Source organism: Trichosurus vulpecula, chromosome 1, assembly GCF_011100635.1.
Source record: "Trichosurus vulpecula isolate mTriVul1 chromosome 1, mTriVul1.pri, whole genome shotgun sequence".
In the NCBI taxonomy this organism is placed as follows: Eukaryota; Metazoa; Chordata; class Mammalia; order Diprotodontia; family Phalangeridae; genus Trichosurus; species Trichosurus vulpecula.
Genome location: NC_050573.1, coordinates 79,326,186 through 79,332,692, shown reverse-complemented (window position 1 = coordinate 79,332,692; position 6,507 = coordinate 79,326,186). Strand labels below are relative to the sequence as shown.

The 6,507-nt window shown below is 42.1% G+C and overlaps 1 pseudogene; it reads left to right on the top strand.

Moving 5' to 3' along the window:
* Positions 1-3,897: 3,897 nt before the first annotated feature.
* LOC118832869 lies at positions 3,898-4,203 on the top strand (annotated as a pseudogene).
* Positions 4,204-6,507: the final 2,304 nt, after the last annotated feature.

The window sequence follows — 6,507 nt, the reverse complement described above, 5'->3', positions numbered from 1 at the left end:
CAGAGCCTAATGAAGAATGGAATAGGAGAATCACAGAAGGCTGAGAGATTCTGTTCTTTTTCCTTCCCATAATCTTTCAAGTCATTCAGTTTCATATTACCTAACAACTTTCCCAGTACCTACTCTTAGTTTCCTTCCTTTGCCTCTTCTTTCCCTCTCCATGTCTCCACAACCATATGGAGCCACTTTTTTGCTGCTTTTAAGACTTCAGACAATTGGAGAATATAGTCTCTGGAGTCCTTATGATCTAGAAGGCTTACAAGGCAGTGCTTGATTCTGCCTATTTATGAACCAAGTGAGAGAAATGATTATTGTTCTTTTATATTAATAACCAATTACTGTTGGGGAGATCCAGGATTTTTTTCCTTCCTATTTTCTCTTTCTCTACTAGGTCGAATCAGCCCCTGAAGCATAAAGCTGATAATGAGATTGGATTTGTCATCTTCTTCAGCCTTGTTCAGACCCCACCCAACTGGGGAAGCCCTTTGTGTTCTACTCAGGCTTGGGTGGGGGAAGGTAGATCCTTTGTCTGAGGTGGGGATGACCCCTGGGAGGTGCCCTGGGAGTAAGATTGAAATAATCAAAGTCACATCCCCCCTGGGTCCACCTCTCATTATAATATTCATTTTTCTTATTAATTGTAGCTAATCAGAGTTCATTGCCACTTATACAGAACACCTACTCTTCCAAGGGTAATATAAGCATCAATAGGCTGGCGTGATCCTTCTCTGGTTTATGAGAGATGGCCAAATGGCTAGACGTACTTAATAAAATGATTAATTACCCATAAATTATGACTCTAGAAGATTTTATACATTACATGAGAATGAAGGAACAAATTTGGTCTCATTTCTGTCTCTTGGTAGCATGTGGTCACTCCTCATTAGGCCCGTCTGTCCCCTCAGAAGAGGGGAAAAAAGGTATTTTTCCTCTCTGACAGAGTGTAAACAGCATGTTGCACCACAGATCCATGGGTAACTAAATCCAAGGGGCTAAACCAGTGTAGAAAAGGAGCTTGTAGCTCTGATCTGAAGTTAAGAAAATTTTTTGTAAGGAGGGCTGGGAGAACATACCTTGAAGGGTGTGTTCTAGGTAAGATGCTGGTTGGTCTTATTCCTCTTCTCAACCTGATACTTCCTACACATTTAGAGGTGAGACTCTACTCCCATTGGTTTCTCAGTGTTGTGTTAGGTTTCAATGCCAGTTTTTCAGGTTTCAATAGATGGACAAAAAGAAAGTAAGGGAGATTGGGAGGGAAAACTCAGGGGAAACCAAGGAAGGAAGTAGCAAGTGAGGGATGTGGAAGAAGCATCATTTTGCCCAGCTTCGTTGCACACAGCACATACACGCACATACACACACACACACACACACACACACACACACACACACACCACTCACCACCACCACCACACCATAACCACCACACAGTTACTACATTGAAAGAATCTTGGAGGTACCAAATACCACAAATTCACAAACTAATTTAACTAAGGAAGGTTTTGGGCTTTCAAATACTTTGACAGAACCCATAATTCTAATCGGGATGGGCCATGGAATATGTCATGAGATTAAGGAAGCAAACTGGGAGATTGAGAGTAAATTTGGCAACAATATAGGTTACCTTGATGGTATTTTTGAAGTGGGAAGTTACCACTATTATTCTCATGTGGGAAATTACTGCACTTATTTGACATATACATGATTTTAATGGCTAATAAATTAATAGGAAAAATAGCACTGGTATCAACATTATCCCTTTAAACCCCTCCTCATGAGGTGGCACAGAACACAGTTAAGGAAGTGAAATCCAGAGAACAGAGTGGTTCAGTAGGAGCTAGGTGGTGCAGTGGACACTCAGAGTTGGAGTCAGAAACATCTGAGTTCATTTTCTGCCTCAGATGCTTACTAGCTGTGTGACCCTGGACCAGTCCCTTAAACTTTCAGCCTCATTTTGCTCCTATGTAAAATGGGATTTATAACAGTACATACCACACAGAATTATTGCTGAGGATCAAATGAGAACAATTCAATTCAATAAACGTTTATTGTTTGTCCCCTGTGTGCCAAGCACTGTACTAAAGCACTAGAGCACGTAGGAAGAAATGGAAGGAGGAAGGAAGAAAGGAAGGAAAGAGGGTAGGGAGGGACAAAGGGAGGAAAGGAGGAAAGAGAAGGGAAGAAGGGGAAGAATAGAAGGAGATGAAAAGAAGGAGGATGAAGGAGGTTTGGAGAAAGAAGGAAGGGAGGAAGGGAAGAAAGAGAGAGGGAGGGAAGTAGGAAAGTAGGAAGGGATGAAGGAAGGAAGGAAAAAAGAAAGGAAGTAAGAAAAGAAGAAAGAATTATTTCCTATTTATCTCCAATATAGAATATTTGCACTTAACTACAAGTTGTCTCCCCCATTATACTCTGACTTCCTTGACAGCAGAGATTGTCTTTTGCCTTTTTTGTATCCCCTGCACTTAGAACAATGTGTGGCACATAGTAGACGCTTAAATGATTGTTGACTGATTGGCTGACTTCCCAAAACATACAAAGCAGCACCTCTTTACACCTTTCACACTAATAGACTCCTCGTAGCACCCTCTCTATAGGCTAACTTTATTCTCAATGAGTAGGCTCTGTCCCGAGGTTAGTAGAAAGTTTCTGGGGTTTGAGGGAGGCATCTGTGGGTAAGGACTGGGTACAAGCAGGAGCCAGAGAAACCCAGGGATGGGTCTAGTGGTTGGGAAGCCTGGAGTGTATGGCCATGACCCCTGTTCTTCCTATGCTCAGCTTGATCTCCATCATCTTCTCTGAGAAGAGCGAAGGATGCCCCTCTCCTTGAGAATGATGTCCTTATAACTGACCTTCTGCTTGGGGAGGAGATTCCCAAATACTAAGATGGAATGCTTTTTCCTATGCCATGGCAGAATATGCATATCATATTCTCCTGACTTGCATGATATATTTAAGGTGGGGAAGAGACATTCCAATGGATCCACAGGACTGGTTGTGGTGATTCACAGGAGAGCAGGGTCTCTGTTTCCAGTTCTAAAGCAGAGGGGTGAACTGAAACTTGCAGCCCTGGGAAAACAGAGTCTAGTGGTTCATTTCTAGGACATCAGAAAGTGAGAGCATTTGTAACGGCAGCAAAGGGAAGGTAGGGGAAAGAGCATTGGTTACAGCTCAGGGGTGGAGAGAAATACCTGAAGTCACTAACAAAACAAGGCACAAACTAGGAGAGCAGCGATCTCATGTGGCTTTGGATCACAGTATTTCAGAAGAATCAAAAAGTCAAAGACTTCCAGATAGAGCTCTGAAAACAACAACACAAAAAACCTAAACCTGAGACATTATCCTCCACACCAGGTAGCAGAGCCCAACCCTACCAAAAACTTAACAACCAAGAAATAGGCCATTAATAAAATGAGTAAATAACAAGAAAACAATAGACAATTACTTACAATGACAGAGATCAGGGTTCAAACTCAAAAGAAGACAATGAGGTCAAAACAGGTACTTGTAAAGCTTCTAAGAAAAAAATAAAATTGTCCTAAGCATAAAAAGTTCTTGGAAGAGCTTTAAGAGGACTTTAAAAATCAAATAAGAGAGGTAAAGGGAAAATTAGGAAAACTAGTAAGAGTAATGCAACAAAGTTCTGAATAACTGGAAAAAGAGGTCCAAAGGCTTACTGAAGAAAATAACTCCTTAAAAATTAGAGTTGGCCAAGGGGAAGCTAATGACTACATAAGATATCAAGAAATAATAAAACTAAATCAAAAGAATGAAAAAATATACAAGAACATGAAATATCTCATTGGACAAACAGCTGACTTAGAAAACAGATCTACAAGAGATAATACAAGAATTATTGGACTACCTGAAAGTCATGATCAAGAAAAGAGTCTAGAAGGTGGCCAACATGGCAGGCAGACTGGGCCGGTTCCTGAAGGAGGCCTGGGCCAAGGAGCCAGTGCTGGCCGCGTCCTTCGCCATCGGTACCCTGGCTCTGCTCGTGCCCCCCCTGAGCCCCTATACCAAGTAAGCAGGCATGATCAACCATGCGACCCCCTACAACTACCCCGTTCCCGTCCGAGATGACGGCAACATGCCCGACATCCCCAGCCACCCCCAGGATCCCCAGGGGCCTTCTCTCCAATGGCTGAAGAATCTGTGAATCCTCCACCTGCCCCCTGTCCCCCAATAAACATCCTGTCTTCTGGAGTCTCTGCAAAAAAAAAAAAAAAAGAAAAGAAAAGAAAAGAGTCTAAACATAATACTTCAGAAATTAAGAAAAAATGACCTGAAGTTTTAGAACTAGAAGGTAAAATAGAAATTGAAAAAATTCATTGACTACTCCCTGAAAGGGATCCAAAATTGAAAACTCACAGGAATATTATACCTAAGTTTCAAAGTCCCCAGGTCAAGGAGAAAATATTACAAGTAACTAGAAAGAAATAATTCAAATACTATGGAACTACCATCAGGCTAACATTATATTTAGCAGCTTAGATTTTATCAGACCACAAGGCATGGAAAATAATATTCCAAAAAGCAAAGAAACTGAGTTTGCAACCAAGATTAATCCACTCAGCACAGCAAAGTGTAATTCTCCAAAGGGGAAAAATAGAAATTTAATGAATTAAAGGACTTTCAGGCATTCTTGAGGAAAAGACCAGAAATGAACAGAAAATCTGAATTTTAAACATAAGCATCAGGATAAACATAAGAAGGTAAATGTGAGAGATTAATCATAAGGGACTTAGTGAGATTTAACTGTTGCTGTAACATTAGAGTAATGAGAAAAAGTGCACATAGAGAAAGGGCTAGGTTTGAGTTGATTTTCATGGGATGATCACACAAAACGAAATTAGATAGACAAAGATAAAATGGAGCAAATTATCTCATACAAAAGAGGCATGAATGAAAGAACTTTTACAGTGGAGATGAGAATGGGGTCTAGGGTGGACCACATGGGAATGTTTTCTCATCAGAACTGAGTTAAAGAAGGAACAACAAATACATCTAGTTGGGTTTTAAATTCTTCTTAACTTACAGAGAAATAGAAGAGCAAGTGGATAAGATGATGGAGGGACTCTTAGAAGAGTGTGAAGATTGACGAGGTAGTCATCAGAAGTAAATTAAACTTCTGAAGAAGGATAAGGTAAAAAAGAGAGAGAAGGATAAACAGTAGATTAAAGTGGGATGGGGTGAAATACCAAATTAGAAATTGTAATGTCGATAGGGAATGGGTTGAACTCACCCTAAAATGGAAATGAATAGCAGAACGGATTAAAAACCAAGACCTGGCAATACGTTGTTCACAAGAAAAACTCTTCCTTGGGCTATTCCAGGAATGCTTTTTGGGCTTGAGACCAGTTCACATTCCCATTTGAGGTATCATATGTAGGTATAGTGTCAATGATGTCCTCTTCCAAATTGGTATTTTGATCTTCCTTGTTTTTATAAAAAGAATCTATAGTCCTCAGTTTTCTAGAGTATTTCTCCTGTCTTGAAAGTCGATTTCTGCTTCTAGGGCTCAAGAGGCTCTGTCTCAGGCTTCTTGTTCTGGCAATTGTGGGTGTAGTTACTGGGTTTGTTTGTTATGGTCTCTGGTTTCATGAGGTGTGGGGGAGGGGTGGTCTGGCTGCTGAAATTCTCCTCTTCCCTTAGTGCTGTACTACAGCTTTTTTTCTGTGTTGATGTCTGCCAGCTCCCTTGGCTGCAGGAAGGCACATCAGGGGTCCTGTTGTTGACAATCGCCTTCTCTGCCCCCATGAGCCTTGACTGAGTGAAATGTAGGTGCTCCCTCCCCTCCCTTCCTCACCTTGACCCAGAGAATACTGCTCTGGAGAAAAAAAAAACTCTGGAATAGAGGAGCCAGAAGTGGGGATTCAGCAGACTATTAGCTCAGGAGGCTGGGGAGATGGGCCCCTCTTGTGGTAGTAGGAGGAGACCTGTACAAAAAGGAGGACATCCCAGCAGGACCCACCTCAGCAGAACAGTGGGAGTTCCTGAGCTCCAGGGGGGTGGAGCTGGCAAGTGTCAACCCCAAGACATGAGGCATGCCTTTGCACAGCGAGGGGATGTGATGTACACAAGTGCAGACAATGGTTGGGACCACCCATGCTATAGCACAGCCCTAGTGCAATAGGAGACTTCCAGTAGCGAGACCACCCCTCTCCCACACTCCATGCTGTGACATCCGGGGAAACTCAGAAAGACCTCACACAGCCTCAATCCTTGGCACGTACCAGCCAGCTTCAGCTCAGGACCAGGTGAGATGCAGTAGTGTATAGCCTCTAGTTAACAAAACCAGAGGCCACAGGGCACAAATCCAGTAACCAGGCTACCAGTTCCCAGTACAAGAAGCTTGAGACAGAGCCCCCTGTGCCCCAGAAGCAGAGATCCACTTTAAAAGCTAAGAAAAAGGCAACCACCATGAAGAAACAAGCTAAAAAAACAAGGACCATTGAATTGTATTATGTGGACATGGAAGATCAAAATACCAGTTCAGAAGAGGAC